Source organism: Leiobunum rupestre, chromosome 2 (assembly GCF_980474605.1).
Source record: "Leiobunum rupestre chromosome 2, qqLeiRupe1.1.hap1, whole genome shotgun sequence".
In the NCBI taxonomy this organism is placed as follows: domain Eukaryota; kingdom Metazoa; phylum Arthropoda; class Arachnida; order Opiliones; family Sclerosomatidae; genus Leiobunum; species Leiobunum rupestre.
The window spans coordinates 2735001-2750000 of NC_143385.1; the positions used below are offsets into that span (position 1 = coordinate 2735001).

General features: G+C 45.0%; 58 non-coding genes across 58 annotated transcripts in view; all 58 read left to right on the plus strand.

The window, feature by feature from the left end:
- LOC149955321 (5S ribosomal RNA) overlaps positions 1–106 on the plus strand; it is a 119-nt gene extending 13 nt beyond the window's left edge. The window contains exon 1 of the ribosomal RNA XR_016479769.1: positions 1–106. This exon is cut by the window's left edge and continues 13 nt beyond it. This is a non-coding gene — a ribosomal RNA (5S ribosomal RNA).
- Positions 107–249: 143 nt separating this feature from the next.
- LOC149955322 (5S ribosomal RNA) lies at positions 250–368 on the plus strand. Its single transcript, XR_016479770.1, has one exon. It is a non-coding gene; the product is annotated as a 5S ribosomal RNA (ribosomal RNA).
- Positions 369–511: 143 nt separating this feature from the next.
- On the plus strand, positions 512–630 carry LOC149955323 (5S ribosomal RNA). The gene has a single exon (XR_016479771.1). It is a non-coding gene; the product is annotated as a 5S ribosomal RNA (ribosomal RNA).
- A 143-nt stretch (positions 631–773) lies between these two features.
- Positions 774–892, plus strand: LOC149955324 (5S ribosomal RNA). The gene has a single exon (XR_016479591.1). It is a non-coding gene; the product is annotated as a 5S ribosomal RNA (ribosomal RNA).
- A 143-nt stretch (positions 893–1035) lies between these two features.
- Positions 1036–1154, plus strand: LOC149955325 (5S ribosomal RNA). Its single transcript, XR_016479592.1, has one exon. It is a non-coding gene; the product is annotated as a 5S ribosomal RNA (ribosomal RNA).
- A 143-nt stretch (positions 1155–1297) lies between these two features.
- Positions 1298–1416, plus strand: LOC149955326 (5S ribosomal RNA). Its single transcript, XR_016479773.1, has one exon. It is a non-coding gene; the product is annotated as a 5S ribosomal RNA (ribosomal RNA).
- Positions 1417–1559: 143 nt separating this feature from the next.
- LOC149955327 (5S ribosomal RNA) lies at positions 1560–1678 on the plus strand. Its single transcript, XR_016479774.1, has one exon. It is a non-coding gene; the product is annotated as a 5S ribosomal RNA (ribosomal RNA).
- Positions 1679–1821: 143 nt separating this feature from the next.
- Positions 1822–1940, plus strand: LOC149955328 (5S ribosomal RNA). The gene has a single exon (XR_016479775.1). It is a non-coding gene; the product is annotated as a 5S ribosomal RNA (ribosomal RNA).
- Positions 1941–2083: 143 nt separating this feature from the next.
- On the plus strand, positions 2084–2202 carry LOC149955329 (5S ribosomal RNA). Its single transcript, XR_016479594.1, has one exon. It is a non-coding gene; the product is annotated as a 5S ribosomal RNA (ribosomal RNA).
- A 143-nt stretch (positions 2203–2345) lies between these two features.
- On the plus strand, positions 2346–2464 carry LOC149955330 (5S ribosomal RNA). Its single transcript, XR_016479595.1, has one exon. It is a non-coding gene; the product is annotated as a 5S ribosomal RNA (ribosomal RNA).
- A 143-nt stretch (positions 2465–2607) lies between these two features.
- Positions 2608–2726, plus strand: LOC149955331 (5S ribosomal RNA). The gene has a single exon (XR_016479776.1). It is a non-coding gene; the product is annotated as a 5S ribosomal RNA (ribosomal RNA).
- A 143-nt stretch (positions 2727–2869) lies between these two features.
- LOC149955332 (5S ribosomal RNA) lies at positions 2870–2988 on the plus strand. The gene has a single exon (XR_016479596.1). It is a non-coding gene; the product is annotated as a 5S ribosomal RNA (ribosomal RNA).
- Positions 2989–3131: 143 nt separating this feature from the next.
- Positions 3132–3250, plus strand: LOC149955333 (5S ribosomal RNA). The gene has a single exon (XR_016479597.1). It is a non-coding gene; the product is annotated as a 5S ribosomal RNA (ribosomal RNA).
- A 143-nt stretch (positions 3251–3393) lies between these two features.
- LOC149955334 (5S ribosomal RNA) lies at positions 3394–3512 on the plus strand. Its single transcript, XR_016479598.1, has one exon. It is a non-coding gene; the product is annotated as a 5S ribosomal RNA (ribosomal RNA).
- A 143-nt stretch (positions 3513–3655) lies between these two features.
- LOC149955335 (5S ribosomal RNA) lies at positions 3656–3774 on the plus strand. Its single transcript, XR_016479599.1, has one exon. It is a non-coding gene; the product is annotated as a 5S ribosomal RNA (ribosomal RNA).
- A 143-nt stretch (positions 3775–3917) lies between these two features.
- LOC149955336 (5S ribosomal RNA) lies at positions 3918–4036 on the plus strand. The gene has a single exon (XR_016479600.1). It is a non-coding gene; the product is annotated as a 5S ribosomal RNA (ribosomal RNA).
- A 143-nt stretch (positions 4037–4179) lies between these two features.
- On the plus strand, positions 4180–4298 carry LOC149955337 (5S ribosomal RNA). The gene has a single exon (XR_016479601.1). It is a non-coding gene; the product is annotated as a 5S ribosomal RNA (ribosomal RNA).
- A 143-nt stretch (positions 4299–4441) lies between these two features.
- On the plus strand, positions 4442–4560 carry LOC149955338 (5S ribosomal RNA). Its single transcript, XR_016479777.1, has one exon. It is a non-coding gene; the product is annotated as a 5S ribosomal RNA (ribosomal RNA).
- A 143-nt stretch (positions 4561–4703) lies between these two features.
- LOC149955339 (5S ribosomal RNA) lies at positions 4704–4822 on the plus strand. The gene has a single exon (XR_016478642.1). It is a non-coding gene; the product is annotated as a 5S ribosomal RNA (ribosomal RNA).
- A 143-nt stretch (positions 4823–4965) lies between these two features.
- LOC149955340 (5S ribosomal RNA) lies at positions 4966–5084 on the plus strand. Its single transcript, XR_016478643.1, has one exon. It is a non-coding gene; the product is annotated as a 5S ribosomal RNA (ribosomal RNA).
- Positions 5085–5227: 143 nt separating this feature from the next.
- Positions 5228–5346, plus strand: LOC149955341 (5S ribosomal RNA). The gene has a single exon (XR_016478644.1). It is a non-coding gene; the product is annotated as a 5S ribosomal RNA (ribosomal RNA).
- Positions 5347–5489: 143 nt separating this feature from the next.
- LOC149955342 (5S ribosomal RNA) lies at positions 5490–5608 on the plus strand. Its single transcript, XR_016478645.1, has one exon. It is a non-coding gene; the product is annotated as a 5S ribosomal RNA (ribosomal RNA).
- Positions 5609–5751: 143 nt separating this feature from the next.
- On the plus strand, positions 5752–5870 carry LOC149955343 (5S ribosomal RNA). Its single transcript, XR_016478646.1, has one exon. It is a non-coding gene; the product is annotated as a 5S ribosomal RNA (ribosomal RNA).
- Positions 5871–6013: 143 nt separating this feature from the next.
- Positions 6014–6132, plus strand: LOC149955344 (5S ribosomal RNA). Its single transcript, XR_016478648.1, has one exon. It is a non-coding gene; the product is annotated as a 5S ribosomal RNA (ribosomal RNA).
- A 143-nt stretch (positions 6133–6275) lies between these two features.
- On the plus strand, positions 6276–6394 carry LOC149955345 (5S ribosomal RNA). The gene has a single exon (XR_016478649.1). It is a non-coding gene; the product is annotated as a 5S ribosomal RNA (ribosomal RNA).
- A 143-nt stretch (positions 6395–6537) lies between these two features.
- On the plus strand, positions 6538–6656 carry LOC149955346 (5S ribosomal RNA). The gene has a single exon (XR_016478650.1). It is a non-coding gene; the product is annotated as a 5S ribosomal RNA (ribosomal RNA).
- A 143-nt stretch (positions 6657–6799) lies between these two features.
- On the plus strand, positions 6800–6918 carry LOC149955347 (5S ribosomal RNA). Its single transcript, XR_016478651.1, has one exon. It is a non-coding gene; the product is annotated as a 5S ribosomal RNA (ribosomal RNA).
- Positions 6919–7061: 143 nt separating this feature from the next.
- On the plus strand, positions 7062–7180 carry LOC149955348 (5S ribosomal RNA). Its single transcript, XR_016478652.1, has one exon. It is a non-coding gene; the product is annotated as a 5S ribosomal RNA (ribosomal RNA).
- A 142-nt stretch (positions 7181–7322) lies between these two features.
- LOC149955349 (5S ribosomal RNA) lies at positions 7323–7441 on the plus strand. Its single transcript, XR_016478653.1, has one exon. It is a non-coding gene; the product is annotated as a 5S ribosomal RNA (ribosomal RNA).
- A 143-nt stretch (positions 7442–7584) lies between these two features.
- On the plus strand, positions 7585–7703 carry LOC149955350 (5S ribosomal RNA). The gene has a single exon (XR_016478654.1). It is a non-coding gene; the product is annotated as a 5S ribosomal RNA (ribosomal RNA).
- A 143-nt stretch (positions 7704–7846) lies between these two features.
- Positions 7847–7965, plus strand: LOC149955351 (5S ribosomal RNA). The gene has a single exon (XR_016478655.1). It is a non-coding gene; the product is annotated as a 5S ribosomal RNA (ribosomal RNA).
- A 143-nt stretch (positions 7966–8108) lies between these two features.
- On the plus strand, positions 8109–8227 carry LOC149955352 (5S ribosomal RNA). The gene has a single exon (XR_016478656.1). It is a non-coding gene; the product is annotated as a 5S ribosomal RNA (ribosomal RNA).
- A 143-nt stretch (positions 8228–8370) lies between these two features.
- On the plus strand, positions 8371–8489 carry LOC149955353 (5S ribosomal RNA). Its single transcript, XR_016478657.1, has one exon. It is a non-coding gene; the product is annotated as a 5S ribosomal RNA (ribosomal RNA).
- A 143-nt stretch (positions 8490–8632) lies between these two features.
- Positions 8633–8751, plus strand: LOC149955354 (5S ribosomal RNA). Its single transcript, XR_016478659.1, has one exon. It is a non-coding gene; the product is annotated as a 5S ribosomal RNA (ribosomal RNA).
- A 143-nt stretch (positions 8752–8894) lies between these two features.
- On the plus strand, positions 8895–9013 carry LOC149955355 (5S ribosomal RNA). Its single transcript, XR_016478660.1, has one exon. It is a non-coding gene; the product is annotated as a 5S ribosomal RNA (ribosomal RNA).
- A 143-nt stretch (positions 9014–9156) lies between these two features.
- LOC149955356 (5S ribosomal RNA) lies at positions 9157–9275 on the plus strand. Its single transcript, XR_016478661.1, has one exon. It is a non-coding gene; the product is annotated as a 5S ribosomal RNA (ribosomal RNA).
- A 143-nt stretch (positions 9276–9418) lies between these two features.
- LOC149955357 (5S ribosomal RNA) lies at positions 9419–9537 on the plus strand. The gene has a single exon (XR_016478662.1). It is a non-coding gene; the product is annotated as a 5S ribosomal RNA (ribosomal RNA).
- A 143-nt stretch (positions 9538–9680) lies between these two features.
- LOC149955358 (5S ribosomal RNA) lies at positions 9681–9799 on the plus strand. Its single transcript, XR_016478663.1, has one exon. It is a non-coding gene; the product is annotated as a 5S ribosomal RNA (ribosomal RNA).
- Positions 9800–9942: 143 nt separating this feature from the next.
- LOC149955359 (5S ribosomal RNA) lies at positions 9943–10061 on the plus strand. The gene has a single exon (XR_016478664.1). It is a non-coding gene; the product is annotated as a 5S ribosomal RNA (ribosomal RNA).
- A 143-nt stretch (positions 10062–10204) lies between these two features.
- Positions 10205–10323, plus strand: LOC149955360 (5S ribosomal RNA). The gene has a single exon (XR_016478665.1). It is a non-coding gene; the product is annotated as a 5S ribosomal RNA (ribosomal RNA).
- Positions 10324–10466: 143 nt separating this feature from the next.
- On the plus strand, positions 10467–10585 carry LOC149955361 (5S ribosomal RNA). Its single transcript, XR_016478666.1, has one exon. It is a non-coding gene; the product is annotated as a 5S ribosomal RNA (ribosomal RNA).
- A 143-nt stretch (positions 10586–10728) lies between these two features.
- LOC149955362 (5S ribosomal RNA) lies at positions 10729–10847 on the plus strand. The gene has a single exon (XR_016478667.1). It is a non-coding gene; the product is annotated as a 5S ribosomal RNA (ribosomal RNA).
- Positions 10848–10990: 143 nt separating this feature from the next.
- Positions 10991–11109, plus strand: LOC149955363 (5S ribosomal RNA). The gene has a single exon (XR_016478668.1). It is a non-coding gene; the product is annotated as a 5S ribosomal RNA (ribosomal RNA).
- A 143-nt stretch (positions 11110–11252) lies between these two features.
- On the plus strand, positions 11253–11371 carry LOC149955364 (5S ribosomal RNA). The gene has a single exon (XR_016478670.1). It is a non-coding gene; the product is annotated as a 5S ribosomal RNA (ribosomal RNA).
- Positions 11372–11514: 143 nt separating this feature from the next.
- Positions 11515–11633, plus strand: LOC149955365 (5S ribosomal RNA). The gene has a single exon (XR_016478671.1). It is a non-coding gene; the product is annotated as a 5S ribosomal RNA (ribosomal RNA).
- Positions 11634–11776: 143 nt separating this feature from the next.
- Positions 11777–11895, plus strand: LOC149955366 (5S ribosomal RNA). Its single transcript, XR_016478672.1, has one exon. It is a non-coding gene; the product is annotated as a 5S ribosomal RNA (ribosomal RNA).
- Positions 11896–12038: 143 nt separating this feature from the next.
- Positions 12039–12157, plus strand: LOC149955367 (5S ribosomal RNA). Its single transcript, XR_016478673.1, has one exon. It is a non-coding gene; the product is annotated as a 5S ribosomal RNA (ribosomal RNA).
- A 143-nt stretch (positions 12158–12300) lies between these two features.
- On the plus strand, positions 12301–12419 carry LOC149955368 (5S ribosomal RNA). Its single transcript, XR_016478674.1, has one exon. It is a non-coding gene; the product is annotated as a 5S ribosomal RNA (ribosomal RNA).
- Positions 12420–12562: 143 nt separating this feature from the next.
- Positions 12563–12681, plus strand: LOC149955369 (5S ribosomal RNA). Its single transcript, XR_016478675.1, has one exon. It is a non-coding gene; the product is annotated as a 5S ribosomal RNA (ribosomal RNA).
- A 143-nt stretch (positions 12682–12824) lies between these two features.
- Positions 12825–12943, plus strand: LOC149955370 (5S ribosomal RNA). The gene has a single exon (XR_016478677.1). It is a non-coding gene; the product is annotated as a 5S ribosomal RNA (ribosomal RNA).
- A 143-nt stretch (positions 12944–13086) lies between these two features.
- LOC149955371 (5S ribosomal RNA) lies at positions 13087–13205 on the plus strand. The gene has a single exon (XR_016478678.1). It is a non-coding gene; the product is annotated as a 5S ribosomal RNA (ribosomal RNA).
- Positions 13206–13348: 143 nt separating this feature from the next.
- On the plus strand, positions 13349–13467 carry LOC149955372 (5S ribosomal RNA). Its single transcript, XR_016478679.1, has one exon. It is a non-coding gene; the product is annotated as a 5S ribosomal RNA (ribosomal RNA).
- Positions 13468–13610: 143 nt separating this feature from the next.
- LOC149955373 (5S ribosomal RNA) lies at positions 13611–13729 on the plus strand. Its single transcript, XR_016478680.1, has one exon. It is a non-coding gene; the product is annotated as a 5S ribosomal RNA (ribosomal RNA).
- Positions 13730–13872: 143 nt separating this feature from the next.
- Positions 13873–13991, plus strand: LOC149955374 (5S ribosomal RNA). The gene has a single exon (XR_016478682.1). It is a non-coding gene; the product is annotated as a 5S ribosomal RNA (ribosomal RNA).
- A 143-nt stretch (positions 13992–14134) lies between these two features.
- Positions 14135–14253, plus strand: LOC149955375 (5S ribosomal RNA). The gene has a single exon (XR_016478683.1). It is a non-coding gene; the product is annotated as a 5S ribosomal RNA (ribosomal RNA).
- Positions 14254–14396: 143 nt separating this feature from the next.
- On the plus strand, positions 14397–14515 carry LOC149955376 (5S ribosomal RNA). The gene has a single exon (XR_016478684.1). It is a non-coding gene; the product is annotated as a 5S ribosomal RNA (ribosomal RNA).
- Positions 14516–14657: 142 nt separating this feature from the next.
- Positions 14658–14776, plus strand: LOC149955377 (5S ribosomal RNA). Its single transcript, XR_016478685.1, has one exon. It is a non-coding gene; the product is annotated as a 5S ribosomal RNA (ribosomal RNA).
- Positions 14777–14918: 142 nt separating this feature from the next.
- Positions 14919–15000, plus strand: part of LOC149955378 (5S ribosomal RNA) — a 119-nt gene continuing 37 nt past the window's right edge. The window contains exon 1 of the ribosomal RNA XR_016478686.1: positions 14919–15000. This exon is cut by the window's right edge and continues 37 nt beyond it. This is a non-coding gene — a ribosomal RNA (5S ribosomal RNA).

Here is a 15000-nt window from a genome sequence, read left to right on the forward strand (position 1 = left end):
TCACGTTGAAAACAGCGGTTCTCGTCCGATCACCGAAGTTAAGCAACGTCGAGCGCGGCCAGTACTTGGGAGGGTGACCACCTGGGAACCCCGCGTGTCGTTCTCCTTTTAGAGGGTGGAATACTTTTCTTAATATTTTGAAGAAATGGAATACATTTTTAATTTCTAAAAAAAATGTTGTTTCTTGAAGTTCTTTGGCGCGCGCTCTTTAAAGTGGACTTCAACGACGATCTTACGGCTTCTAACGGAGAGAACGGCCATATCACGTTGAAAACAGCGGTTCTCGTCCGATCACCGAAGTTAAGCAACGTCGAGCGCGGCCAGTACTTGGGAGGGTGACCACCTGGGAACCCCGCGTGTCGTTCTCCTTTTAGAGGGTGGAATACTTTTCTTAATATTTTGAAGAAATGGAATACATTTTTAATTTCTAAAAAAAATGTTGTTTCTTGAAGTTCTTTGGCGCGCGCTCTTTAAAGTGGACTTCAACGACGATCTTACGGCTTCTAACGGAGAGAACGGCCATATCACGTTGAAAACAGCGGTTCTCGTCCGATCACCGAAGTTAAGCAACGTCGAGCGCGGCCAGTACTTGGGAGGGTGACCACCTGGGAACCCCGCGTGTCGTTCTCCTTTTAGAGGGTGGAATACTTTTCTTAATATTTTGAAGAAATGGAATACATTTTTAATTTCTAAAAAAAATGTTGTTTCTTGAAGTTCTTTGGCGCGCGCTCTTTAAAGTGGACTTCAACGACGATCTTACGGCAACTAACGGAGAGAACGGCCATATCACGTTGAAAACAACGGTTCTCGTCCGATCACCGAAGTTAAGCAACGTCGAGCGCGGCCAGTACTTGGGAGGGTGACCACCTGGGAACCCCGCGTGTCGTTCTCCTTTTAGAGGGTGGAATACTTTTCTTAATATTTTGAAGAAATGGAATACATTTTTAATTTCTGAAAAAAATGTTGTTTCTTGAAGTTCTTTGGCGCGCGCTCTTTAAAGTGGACTTCAACGACGATCTTACGGCAACTAACGGAGAGAACGGCCATATCACGTTGAAAACAACGGTTCTCGTCCGATCACCGAAGTTAAGCAACGTCGAGCGCGGCCAGTACTTGGGAGGGTGACCACCTGGGAACCCCGCGTGTCGTTCTCCTTTTAGAGGGTGGAATACTTTTCTTAATATTTTGAAGAAATGGAATACATTTTTAATTTCTAAAAAAAATGTTGTTTCTTGAAGTTCTTTGGCGCGCGCTCTTTAAAGTGGACTTCAACGACGATCTTACGGCTTCTAACGGAGAGAACGGCCATATCACGTTGAAAACAGCGGTTCTCGTCCGATCACCGAAGTTAAGCAACGTCGAGCGCGGCCAGTACTTGGGAGGGTGACCACCTGGGAACCCCGCGTGTCGTTCTCCTTTTAGAGGGTGGAATACTTTTCTTAATATTTTGAAGAAATGGAATACATTTTTAATTTCTAAAAAAAATGTTGTTTCTTGAAGTTCTTTGGCGCGCGCTCTTTAAAGTGGACTTCAACGACGATCTTACGGCTTCTAACGGAGAGAACGGCCATATCACGTTGAAAACAGCGGTTCTCGTCCGATCACCGAAGTTAAGCAACGTCGAGCGCGGCCAGTACTTGGGAGGGTGACCACCTGGGAACCCCGCGTGTCGTTCTCCTTTTAGAGGGTGGAATACTTTTCTTAATATTTTGAAGAAATGGAATACATTTTTAATTTCTAAAAAAAATGTTGTTTCTTGAAGTTCTTTGGCGCGCGCTCTTTAAAGTGGACTTCAACGACGATCTTACGGCTTCTAACGGAGAGAACGGCCATATCACGTTGAAAACAGCGGTTCTCGTCCGATCACCGAAGTTAAGCAACGTCGAGCGCGGCCAGTACTTGGGAGGGTGACCACCTGGGAACCCCGCGTGTCGTTCTCCTTTTAGAGGGTGGAATACTTTTCTTAATATTTTGAAGAAATGGAATACATTTTTAATTTCTAAAAAAAATGTTGTTTCTTGAAGTTCTTTGGCGCGCGCTCTTTAAAGTGGACTTCAACGACGATCTTACGGCAACTAACGGAGAGAACGGCCATATCACGTTGAAAACAACGGTTCTCGTCCGATCACCGAAGTTAAGCAACGTCGAGCGCGGCCAGTACTTGGGAGGGTGACCACCTGGGAACCCCGCGTGTCGTTCTCCTTTTAGAGGGTGGAATACTTTTCTTAATATTTTGAAGAAATGGAATACATTTTTAATTTCTAAAAAAAATGTTGTTTCTTGAAGTTCTTTGGCGCGCGCTCTTTAAAGTGGACTTCAACGACGATCTTACGGCAACTAACGGAGAGAACGGCCATATCACGTTGAAAACAACGGTTCTCGTCCGATCACCGAAGTTAAGCAACGTCGAGCGCGGCCAGTACTTGGGAGGGTGACCACCTGGGAACCCCGCGTGTCGTTCTCCTTTTAGAGGGTGGAATACTTTTCTTAATATTTTGAAGAAATGGAATACATTTTTAATTTCTAAAAAAAATGTTGTTTCTTGAAGTTCTTTGGCGCGCGCTCTTTAAAGTGGACTTCAACGACGATCTTACGGCTTCTAACGGAGAGAACGGCCATATCACGTTGAAAACAGCGGTTCTCGTCCGATCACCGAAGTTAAGCAACGTCGAGCGCGGCCAGTACTTGGGAGGGTGACCACCTGGGAACCCCGCGTGTCGTTCTCCTTTTAGAGGGTGGAATACTTTTCTTAATATTTTGAAGAAATGGAATACATTTTTAATTTCTAAAAAAAATGTTGTTTCTTGAAGTTCTTTGGCGCGCGCTCTTTAAAGTGGACTTCAACGACGATCTTACGGCAACTAACGGAGAGAACGGCCATATCACGTTGAAAACAACGGTTCTCGTCCGATCACCGAAGTTAAGCAACGTCGAGCGCGGCCAGTACTTGGGAGGGTGACCACCTGGGAACCCCGCGTGTCGTTCTCCTTTTAGAGGGTGGAATACTTTTCTTAATATTTTGAAGAAATGGAATACATTTTTAATTTCTAAAAAAAATGTTGTTTCTTGAAGTTCTTTGGCGCGCGCTCTTTAAAGTGGACTTCAACGACGATCTTACGGCAACTAACGGAGAGAACGGCCATATCACGTTGAAAACAACGGTTCTCGTCCGATCACCGAAGTTAAGCAACGTCGAGCGCGGCCAGTACTTGGGAGGGTGACCACCTGGGAACCCCGCGTGTCGTTCTCCTTTTAGAGGGTGGAATACTTTTCTTAATATTTTGAAGAAATGGAATACATTTTTAATTTCTAAAAAAAATGTTGTTTCTTGAAGTTCTTTGGCGCGCGCTCTTTAAAGTGGACTTCAACGACGATCTTACGGCAACTAACGGAGAGAACGGCCATATCACGTTGAAAACAACGGTTCTCGTCCGATCACCGAAGTTAAGCAACGTCGAGCGCGGCCAGTACTTGGGAGGGTGACCACCTGGGAACCCCGCGTGTCGTTCTCCTTTTAGAGGGTGGAATACTTTTCTTAATATTTTGAAGAAATGGAATACATTTTTAATTTCTAAAAAAAATGTTGTTTCTTGAAGTTCTTTGGCGCGCGCTCTTTAAAGTGGACTTCAACGACGATCTTACGGCAACTAACGGAGAGAACGGCCATATCACGTTGAAAACAACGGTTCTCGTCCGATCACCGAAGTTAAGCAACGTCGAGCGCGGCCAGTACTTGGGAGGGTGACCACCTGGGAACCCCGCGTGTCGTTCTCCTTTTAGAGGGTGGAATACTTTTCTTAATATTTTGAAGAAATGGAATACATTTTTAATTTCTAAAAAAAATGTTGTTTCTTGAAGTTCTTTGGCGCGCGCTCTTTAAAGTGGACTTCAACGACGATCTTACGGCAACTAACGGAGAGAACGGCCATATCACGTTGAAAACAACGGTTCTCGTCCGATCACCGAAGTTAAGCAACGTCGAGCGCGGCCAGTACTTGGGAGGGTGACCACCTGGGAACCCCGCGTGTCGTTCTCCTTTTAGAGGGTGGAATACTTTTCTTAATATTTTGAAGAAATGGAATACATTTTTAATTTCTAAAAAAAATGTTGTTTCTTGAAGTTCTTTGGCGCGCGCTCTTTAAAGTGGACTTCAACGACGATCTTACGGCAACTAACGGAGAGAACGGCCATATCACGTTGAAAACAACGGTTCTCGTCCGATCACCGAAGTTAAGCAACGTCGAGCGCGGCCAGTACTTGGGAGGGTGACCACCTGGGAACCCCGCGTGTCGTTCTCCTTTTAGAGGGTGGAATACTTTTCTTAATATTTTGAAGAAATGGAATACATTTTTAATTTCTAAAAAAAATGTTGTTTCTTGAAGTTCTTTGGCGCGCGCTCTTTAAAGTGGACTTCAACGACGATCTTACGGCTTCTAACGGAGAGAACGGCCATATCACGTTGAAAACAGCGGTTCTCGTCCGATCACCGAAGTTAAGCAACGTCGAGCGCGGCCAGTACTTGGGAGGGTGACCACCTGGGAACCCCGCGTGTCGTTCTCCTTTTAGAGGGTGGAATACTTTTCTTAATATTTTGAAGAAATGGAATACATTTTTAATTTCTAAAAAAAATGTTGTTTCTTGAAGTTCTTTGGCGCGCGCTCTTTAAAGTGGACTTCAACGACGATCTTACGGCTTCTAACGGAGAGAACGGCCATATCACGTTGAAAACAGCGGTTCTCGTCCGATCACCGAAGTTAAGCAACGTCGAGCGCGGCCAGTACTTGGGAGGGTGACCACCTGGGAACCCCGCGTGTCGTTCTCCTTTTAGAGGGTGGAATACTTTTCTTAATATTTTGAAGAAATGGAATACATTTTTAATTTCTAAAAAAAATGTTGTTTCTTGAAGTTCTTTGGCGCGCGCTCTTTAAAGTGGACTTCAACGACGATCTTACGGCTTCTAACGGAGAGAACGGCCATATCACGTTGAAAACAGCGGTTCTCGTCCGATCACCGAAGTTAAGCAACGTCGAGCGCGGCCAGTACTTGGGAGGGTGACCACCTGGGAACCCCGCGTGTCGTTCTCCTTTTAGAGGGTGGAATACTTTTCTTAATATTTTGAAGAAATGGAATACATTTTTAATTTCTAAAAAAAATGTTGTTTCTTGAAGTTCTTTGGCGCGCGCTCTTTAAAGTGGACTTCAACGACGATCTTACGGCTTCTAACGGAGAGAACGGCCATATCACGTTGAAAACAGCGGTTCTCGTCCGATCACCGAAGTTAAGCAACGTCGAGCGCGGCCAGTACTTGGGAGGGTGACCACCTGGGAACCCCGCGTGTCGTTCTCCTTTTAGAGGGTGGAATACTTTTCTTAATATTTTGAAGAAATGGAATACATTTTTAATTTCTAAAAAAAATGTTGTTTCTTGAAGTTCTTTGGCGCGCGCTCTTTAAAGTGGACTTCAACGACGATCTTACGGCTTCTAACGGAGAGAACGGCCATATCACGTTGAAAACAGCGGTTCTCGTCCGATCACCGAAGTTAAGCAACGTCGAGCGCGGCCAGTACTTGGGAGGGTGACCACCTGGGAACCCCGCGTGTCGTTCTCCTTTTAGAGGGTGGAATACTTTTCTTAATATTTTGAAGAAATGGAATACATTTTTAATTTCTAAAAAAAATGTTGTTTCTTGAAGTTCTTTGGCGCGCGCTCTTTAAAGTGGACTTCAACGACGATCTTACGGCTTCTAACGGAGAGAACGGCCATATCACGTTGAAAACAGCGGTTCTCGTCCGATCACCGAAGTTAAGCAACGTCGAGCGCGGCCAGTACTTGGGAGGGTGACCACCTGGGAACCCCGCGTGTCGTTCTCCTTTTAGAGGGTGGAATACTTTTCTTAATATTTTGAAGAAATGGAATACATTTTTAATTTCTAAAAAAAATGTTGTTTCTTGAAGTTCTTTGGCGCGCGCTCTTTAAAGTGGACTTCAACGACGATCTTACGGCTTCTAACGGAGAGAACGGCCATATCACGTTGAAAACAGCGGTTCTCGTCCGATCACCGAAGTTAAGCAACGTCGAGCGCGGCCAGTACTTGGGAGGGTGACCACCTGGGAACCCCGCGTGTCGTTCTCCTTTTAGAGGGTGGAATACTTTTCTTAATATTTTGAAGAAATGGAATACATTTTTAATTTCTAAAAAAAATGTTGTTTCTTGAAGTTCTTTGGCGCGCGCTCTTTAAAGTGGACTTCAACGACGATCTTACGGCTTCTAACGGAGAGAACGGCCATATCACGTTGAAAACAGCGGTTCTCGTCCGATCACCGAAGTTAAGCAACGTCGAGCGCGGCCAGTACTTGGGAGGGTGACCACCTGGGAACCCCGCGTGTCGTTCTCCTTTTAGAGGGTGGAATACTTTTCTTAATATTTTGAAGAAATGGAATACATTTTTAATTTCTAAAAAAAATGTTGTTTCTTGAAGTTCTTTGGCGCGCGCTCTTTAAAGTGGACTTCAACGACGATCTTACGGCTTCTAACGGAGAGAACGGCCATATCACGTTGAAAACAGCGGTTCTCGTCCGATCACCGAAGTTAAGCAACGTCGAGCGCGGCCAGTACTTGGGAGGGTGACCACCTGGGAACCCCGCGTGTCGTTCTCCTTTTAGAGGGTGGAATACTTTTCTTAATATTTTGAAGAAATGGAATACATTTTTAATTTCTAATAAAAATGTTGTTTCTTGAAGTTCTTTGGCGCGCGCTCTTTAAAGTGGACTTCAACGACGATCTTACGGCTTCTAACGGAGAGAACGGCCATATCACGTTGAAAACAGCGGTTCTCGTCCGATCACCGAAGTTAAGCAACGTCGAGCGCGGCCAGTACTTGGGAGGGTGACCACCTGGGAACCCCGCGTGTCGTTCTCCTTTTAGAGGGTGGAATACTTTTCTTAATATTTTGAAGAAATGGAATACATTTTTAATTTCTAAAAAAAATGTTGTTTCTTGAAGTTCTTTGGCGCGCGCTCTTTAAAGTGGACTTCAACGACGATCTTACGGCTTCTAACGGAGAGAACGGCCATATCACGTTGAAAACAGCGGTTCTCGTCCGATCACCGAAGTTAAGCAACGTCGAGCGCGGCCAGTACTTGGGAGGGTGACCACCTGGGAACCCCGCGTGTCGTTCTCCTTTTAGAGGATGGAATACTTTTCTAATATTTTGAAGAAATGGAATGAATTTTTAATTTCTAAAAAAAATGTTGTTTCTTGAAGTTCTTTGGCGCGCGCTCTTTAAAGTGGACTTCAACGACGATCTTACGGCTTCTAACGGAGAGAACGGCCATATCACGTTGAAAACAGCGGTTCTCGTCCGATCACCGAAGTTAAGCAACGTCGAGCGCGGCCAGTACTTGGGAGGGTGACCACCTGGGAACCCCGCGTGTCGTTCTCCTTTTAGAGGGTGGAATACTTTTCTTAATATTTTGAAGAAATGGAATACATTTTTAATTTCTAAAAAAAATGTTGTTTCTTGAAGTTCTTTGGCGCGCGCTCTTTAAAGTGGACTTCAACGACGATCTTACGGCTTCTAACGGAGAGAACGGCCATATCACGTTGAAAACAGCGGTTCTCGTCCGATCACCGAAGTTAAGCAACGTCGAGCGCGGCCAGTACTTGGGAGGGTGACCACCTGGGAACCCCGCGTGTCGTTCTCCTTTTAGAGGGTGGAATACTTTTCTTAATATTTTGAAGAAATGGAATACATTTTTAATTTCTAAAAAAAATGTTGTTTCTTGAAGTTCTTTGGCGCGCGCTCTTTAAAGTGGACTTCAACGACGATCTTACGGCTTCTAACGGAGAGAACGGCCATATCACGTTGAAAACAGCGGTTCTCGTCCGATCACCGAAGTTAAGCAACGTCGAGCGCGGCCAGTACTTGGGAGGGTGACCACCTGGGAACCCCGCGTGTCGTTCTCCTTTTAGAGGGTGGAATACTTTTCTTAATATTTTGAAGAAATGGAATACATTTTTAATTTCTAATAAAAATGTTGTTTCTTGAAGTTCTTTGGCGCGCGCTCTTTAAAGTGGACTTCAACGACGATCTTACGGCTTCTAACGGAGAGAACGGCCATATCACGTTGAAAACAGCGGTTCTCGTCCGATCACCGAAGTTAAGCAACGTCGAGCGCGGCCAGTACTTGGGAGGGTGACCACCTGGGAACCCCGCGTGTCGTTCTCCTTTTAGAGGGTGGAATACTTTTCTTAATATTTTGAAGAAATGGAATACATTTTTAATTTCTAAAAAAAATGTTGTTTCTTGAAGTTCTTTGGCGCGCGCTCTTTAAAGTGGACTTCAACGACGATCTTACGGCTTCTAACGGAGAGAACGGCCATATCACGTTGAAAACAGCGGTTCTCGTCCGATCACCGAAGTTAAGCAACGTCGAGCGCGGCCAGTACTTGGGAGGGTGACCACCTGGGAACCCCGCGTGTCGTTCTCCTTTTAGAGGGTGGAATACTTTTCTTAATATTTTGAAGAAATGGAATACATTTTTAATTTCTAATAAAAATGTTGTTTCTTGAAGTTCTTTGGCGCGCGCTCTTTAAAGTGGACTTCAACGACGATCTTACGGCTTCTAACGGAGAGAACGGCCATATCACGTTGAAAACAGCGGTTCTCGTCCGATCACCGAAGTTAAGCAACGTCGAGCGCGGCCAGTACTTGGGAGGGTGACCACCTGGGAACCCCGCGTGTCGTTCTCCTTTTAGAGGGTGGAATACTTTTCTTAATATTTTGAAGAAATGGAATACATTTTTAATTTCTAAAAAAAATGTTGTTTCTTGAAGTTCTTTGGCGCGCGCTCTTTAAAGTGGACTTCAACGACGATCTTACGGCTTCTAACGGAGAGAACGGCCATATCACGTTGAAAACAGCGGTTCTCGTCCGATCACCGAAGTTAAGCAACGTCGAGCGCGGCCAGTACTTGGGAGGGTGACCACCTGGGAACCCCGCGTGTCGTTCTCCTTTTAGAGGGTGGAATACTTTTCTTAATATTTTGAAGAAATGGAATACATTTTTAATTTCTAAAAAAAATGTTGTTTCTTGAAGTTCTTTGGCGCGCGCTCTTTAAAGTGGACTTCAACGACGATCTTACGGCTTCTAACGGAGAGAACGGCCATATCACGTTGAAAACAGCGGTTCTCGTCCGATCACCGAAGTTAAGCAACGTCGAGCGCGGCCAGTACTTGGGAGGGTGACCACCTGGGAACCCCGCGTGTCGTTCTCCTTTTAGAGGGTGGAATACTTTTCTTAATATTTTGAAGAAATGGAATACATTTTTAATTTCTAATAAAAATGTTGTTTCTTGAAGTTCTTTGGCGCGCGCTCTTTAAAGTGGACTTCAACGACGATCTTACGGCTTCTAACGGAGAGAACGGCCATATCACGTTGAAAACAGCGGTTCTCGTCCGATCACCGAAGTTAAGCAACGTCGAGCGCGGCCAGTACTTGGGAGGGTGACCACCTGGGAACCCCGCGTGTCGTTCTCCTTTTAGAGGGTGGAATACTTTTCTTAATATTTTGAAGAAATGGAATACATTTTTAATTTCTAATAAAAATGTTGTTTCTTGAAGTTCTTTGGCGCGCGCTCTTTAAAGTGGACTTCAACGACGATCTTACGGCTTCTAACGGAGAGAACGGCCATATCACGTTGAAAACAGCGGTTCTCGTCCGATCACCGAAGTTAAGCAACGTCGAGCGCGGCCAGTACTTGGGAGGGTGACCACCTGGGAACCCCGCGTGTCGTTCTCCTTTTAGAGGGTGGAATACTTTTCTTAATATTTTGAAGAAATGGAATACATTTTTAATTTCTAAAAAAAATGTTGTTTCTTGAAGTTCTTTGGCGCGCGCTCTTTAAAGTGGACTTCAACGACGATCTTACGGCTTCTAACGGAGAGAACGGCCATATCACGTTGAAAACAGCGGTTCTCGTCCGATCACCGAAGTTAAGCAACGTCGAGCGCGGCCAGTACTTGGGAGGGTGACCACCTGGGAACCCCGCGTGTCGTTCTCCTTTTAGAGGGTGGAATACTTTTCTTAATATTTTGAAGAAATGGAATACATTTTTAATTTCTAAAAAAAATGTTGTTTCTTGAAGTTCTTTGGCGCGCGCTCTTTAAAGTGGACTTCAACGACGATCTTACGGCTTCTAACGGAGAGAACGGCCATATCACGTTGAAAACAGCGGTTCTCGTCCGATCACCGAAGTTAAGCAACGTCGAGCGCGGCCAGTACTTGGGAGGGTGACCACCTGGGAACCCCGCGTGTCGTTCTCCTTTTAGAGGGTGGAATACTTTTCTTAATATTTTGAAGAAATGGAATACATTTTTAATTTCTAAAAAAAATGTTGTTTCTTGAAGTTCTTTGGCGCGCGCTCTTTAAAGTGGACTTCAACGACGATCTTACGGCTTCTAACGGAGAGAACGGCCATATCACGTTGAAAACAGCGGTTCTCGTCCGATCACCGAAGTTAAGCAACGTCGAGCGCGGCCAGTACTTGGGAGGGTGACCACCTGGGAACCCCGCGTGTCGTTCTCCTTTTAGAGGGTGGAATACTTTTCTTAATATTTTGAAGAAATGGAATACATTTTTAATTTCTAATAAAAATGTTGTTTCTTGAAGTTCTTTGGCGCGCGCTCTTTAAAGTGGACTTCAACGACGATCTTACGGCTTCTAACGGAGAGAACGGCCATATCACGTTGAAAACAGCGGTTCTCGTCCGATCACCGAAGTTAAGCAACGTCGAGCGCGGCCAGTACTTGGGAGGGTGACCACCTGGGAACCCCGCGTGTCGTTCTCCTTTTAGAGGGTGGAATACTTTTCTTAATATTTTGAAGAAATGGAATACATTTTTAATTTCTAAAAAAAATGTTGTTTCTTGAAGTTCTTTGGCGCGCGCTCTTTAAAGTGGACTTCAACGACGATCTTACGGCTTCTAACGGAGAGAACGGCCATATCACGTTGAAAACAGCGGTTCTCGTCCGATCACCGAAGTTAAGCAACGTCGAGCGCGGCCAGTACTTGGGAGGGTGACCACCTGGGAACCCCGCGTGTCGTTCTCCTTTTAGAGGGTGGAATACTTTTCTTAATATTTTGAAGAAATGGAATACATTTTTAATTTCTAAAAAAAATGTTGTTTCTTGAAGTTCTTTGGCGCGCGCTCTTTAAAGTGGACTTCAACGACGATCTTACGGCTTCTAACGGAGAGAACGGCCATATCACGTTGAAAACAGCGGTTCTCGTCCGATCACCGAAGTTAAGCAACGTCGAGCGCGGCCAGTACTTGGGAGGGTGACCACCTGGGAACCCCGCGTGTCGTTCTCCTTTTAGAGGGTGGAATACTTTTCTTAATATTTTGAAGAAATGGAATACATTTTTAATTTCTAAAAAAAATGTTGTTTCTTGAAGTTCTTTGGCGCGCGCTCTTTAAAGTGGACTTCAACGACGATCTTACGGCTTCTAACGGAGAGAACGGCCATATCACGTTGAAAACAGCGGTTCTCGTCCGATCACCGAAGTTAAGCAACGTCGAGCGCGGCCAGTACTTGGGAGGGTGACCACCTGGGAACCCCGCGTGTCGTTCTCCTTTTAGAGGGTGGAATACTTTTCTTAATATTTTGAAGAAATGGAATACATTTTTAATTTCTAAAAAAAATGTTGTTTCTTGAAGTTCTTTGGCGCGCGCTCTTTAAAGTGGACTTCAACGACGATCTTACGGCTTCTAACGGAGAGAACGGCCATATCACGTTGAAAACAGCGGTTCTCGTCCGATCACCGAAGTTAAGCAACGTCGAGCGCGGCCAGTACTTGGGAGGGTGACCACCTGGGAACCCCGCGTGTCGTTCTCCTTTTAGAGGGTGGAATACTTTTCTTAATATTTTGAAGAAATGGAATACATTTTTAATTTCTAAAAAAAATGTTGTTTCTTGAAGTTCTTTGGCGCGCGCTCTTTAAAGTGGACTTCAACGACGATCTTACGGCTTCTAACGGAGAGAACGGCCATATCACGTTGAAAACAGCGGTTCTCGTCCGATCACCGAAGTTAAGCAACGTCGAGCGCGGCCAGTACTTGGGAGGGTGACCACCTGGGAACCCCGCGTGTCGTTCTCCTTTTAGAGGGTGGAATACTTTTCTTAATATTTTGAAGAAATGGAATACATTTTTAATTTCTAAAAAAAATGTTGTTTCTTGAAGTTCTTTGGCGCGCGCTCTTTAAAGTGGACTTCAACGACGATCTTACGGCTTCTAACGGAGAGAACGGCCATATCACGTTGAAAACAGCGGTTCTCGTCCGATCACCGAAGTTAAGCAACGTCGAGCGCGGCCAGTACTTGGGAGGGTGACCACCTGGGAACCCCGCGTGTCGTTCTCCTTTTAGAGGGTGGAATACTTTTCTTAATATTTTGAAGAAATGGAATACATTTTTAATTTCTAAAAAAAATGTTGTTTCTTGAAGTTCTTTGGCGCGCGCTCTTTAAAGTGGACTTCAACGACGATCTTACGGCTTCTAACGGAGAGAACGGCCATATCACGTTGAAAACAGCGGTTCTCGTCCGATCACCGAAGTTAAGCAACGTCGAGCGCGGCCAGTACTTGGGAGGGTGACCACCTGGGAACCCCGCGTGTCGTTCTCCTTTTAGAGGGTGGAATACTTTTCTTAATATTTTGAAGAAATGGAATACATTTTTAATTTCTAAAAAAAATGTTGTTTCTTGAAGTTCTTTGGCGCGCGCTCTTTAAAGTGGACTTCAACGACGATCTTACGGCTTCTAACGGAGAGAACGGCCATATCACGTTGAAAACAGCGGTTCTCGTCCGATCACCGAAGTTAAGCAACGTCGAGCGCGGCCAGTACTTGGGAGGGTGACCACCTGGGAACCCCGCGTGTCGTTCTCCTTTTAGAGGGTGGAATACTTTTCTTAATATTTTGAAGAAATGGAATACATTTTTAATTTCTAATAAAAATGTTGTTTCTTGAAGTTCTTTGGCGCGCGCTCTTTAAAGTGGACTTCAACGACGATCTTACGGCTTCTAACGGAGAGAACGGCCATATCACGTTGAAAACAGCGGTTCTCGTCCGATCACCGAAGTTAAGCAACGTCGAGCGCGGCCAGTACTTGGGAGGGTGACCACCTGGGAACCCCGCGTGTCGTTCTCCTTTTAGAGGGTGGAATACTTTTCTTAATATTTTGAAGAAATGGAATACATTTTTAATTTCTAAAAAAAATGTTGTTTCTTGAAGTTCTTTGGCGCGCGCTCTTTAAAGTGGACTTCAACGACGATCTTACGGCTTCTAACGGAGAGAACGGCCATATCACGTTGAAAACAGCGGTTCTCGTCCGATCACCGAAGTTAAGCAACGTCGAGCGCGGCCAGTACTTGGGAGGGTGACCACCTGGGAACCCCGCGTGTCGTTCTCCTTTTAGAGGGTGGAATACTTTTCTTAATATTTTGAAGAAATGGAATACATTTTTAATTTCTAAAAAAAATGTTGTTTCTTGAAGTTCTTTGGCGCGCGCTCTTTAAAGTGGACTTCAACGACGATCTTACGGCTTCTAACGGAGAGAACGGCCATATCACGTTGAAAACAGCGGTTCTCGTCCGATCACCGAAGTTAAGCAACGTCGAGCGCGGCCAGTACTTGGGAGGGTGACCACCTGGGAACCCCGCGTGTCGTTCTCCTTTTAGAGGGTGGAATACTTTTCTTAATATTTTGAAGAAATGGAATACATTTTTAATTTCTAATAAAAATGTTGTTTCTTGAAGTTCTTTGGCGCGCGCTCTTTAAAGTGGACTTCAACGACGATCTTACGGCTTCTAACGGAGAGAACGGCCATATCACGTTGAAAACAGCGGTTCTCGTCCGATCACCGAAGTTAAGCAACGTCGAGCGCGGCCAGTACTTGGGAGGGTGACCACCTGGGAACCCCGCGTGTCGTTCTCCTTTTAGAGGGTGGAATACTTTTCTTAATATTTTGAAGAAATGGAATACATTTTTAATTTCTAAAAAAAATGTTGTTTCTTGAAGTTCTTTGGCGCGCGCTCTTTAAAGTGGACTTCAACGACGATCTTACGGCTTCTAACGGAGAGAACGGCCATATCACGTTGAAAACAGCGGTTCTCGTCCGATCACCGAAGTTAAGCAACGTCGAGCGCGGCCAGTACTTGGGAGGGTGACCACCTGGGAACCCCGCGTGTCGTTCTCCTTTTAGAGGGTGGAATACTTTTCTTAATATTTTGAAGAAATGGAATACATTTTTAATTTCTAAAAAAAATGTTGTTTCTTGAAGTTCTTTGGCGCGCGCTCTTTAAAGTGGACTTCAACGACGATCTTACGGCTTCTAACGGAGAGAACGGCCATATCACGTTGAAAACAGCGGTTCTCGTCCGATCACCGAAGTTAAGCAACGTCGAGCGCGGCCAGTACTTGGGAGGGTGACCACCTGGGAACCCCGCGTGTCGTTCTCCTTTTAGAGGGTGGAATACTTTTCTTAATATTTTGAAGAAATGGAATACATTTTTAATTTCTAAAAAAAATGTTGTTTCTGAAGTTCTTTGGCGCGCGCTCTTTAAAGTGGACTTCAACGACGATCTTACGGCTTCTAACGGAGAGAACGGCCATATCACGTTGAAAACAGCGGTTCTCGTCCGATCACCGAAGTTAAGCAACGTCGAGCGCGGCCAGTACTTGGGAGGGTGACCACCTGGGAACCCCGCGTGTCGTTCTCCTTTTAGAGGGTGGAATACTTTTCTTAATATTTTGAAGAAATGGAATACATTTTTAATTTCTAAAAAAAATGTTGTTTCTGAAGTTCTTTGGCGCGCGCTCTTTAAAGTGGACTTCAACGACGATCTTACGGCTTCTAACGGAGAGAACGGCCATATCACGTTGAAAACAGCGGTTCTCGTCCGATCACCGAAGTTAAGCAACGTCGAGCGCGGCCAGTACTTGG